Source organism: Wasmannia auropunctata, unplaced genomic scaffold (genome assembly GCF_000956235.1).
Source record: "Wasmannia auropunctata unplaced genomic scaffold, wasmannia.A_1.0 LD336064.1, whole genome shotgun sequence".
In the NCBI taxonomy this organism is placed as follows: domain Eukaryota; kingdom Metazoa; phylum Arthropoda; class Insecta; order Hymenoptera; family Formicidae; genus Wasmannia; species Wasmannia auropunctata.
In genome coordinates this window covers 1,381,386-1,381,920 of record NW_012026826.1, presented here as the reverse complement: position 1 = coordinate 1,381,920, position 535 = coordinate 1,381,386, and positions in this window count along the sequence as shown.

The following is a 535-nucleotide window of genomic DNA, read 5'->3' as shown; positions in this document are numbered from 1 at the left end:
TAATAACTATAGTTTCCATCCATTTTTACGATTTTGATAAATACGAGACAAGTCACATTTTCACAATTAAGCACATAATAACGAAATGGCACGCAACACAAAATTCGTTGTCAACACTTTTCAGAGTAGGTCCGTTATTTTCTTCAATTGTCGAGTATTCTCTTCATATTTGACTGTGATTGATCAATTTTACACTGCTTACGATATCGGCATACAATTATTCTGTAGAATTATCAAGATTTATGACTTAAAACACCGATATATAACGTATTATAGGACGGGCCTAATATACGACAAGAAGCTTCTAATTTCTACCGCGATATAACGTCGCCACCGTCAACGCGGAGTTCGTGGCTGATTAGGAAGGGCCCTTAATCTAGCATTTAATGAGTTTTGGAAACATCAAACAATTATATATACGCAAATATATATACCTGGCAGGTCTGTTGGATGTCGCCTAGTAAAGTTCACGATTTGAATTTACGCAGAGCACAACAGTAACTGTAGAATAGCTTGTGCGATGGCGCGCGTTATG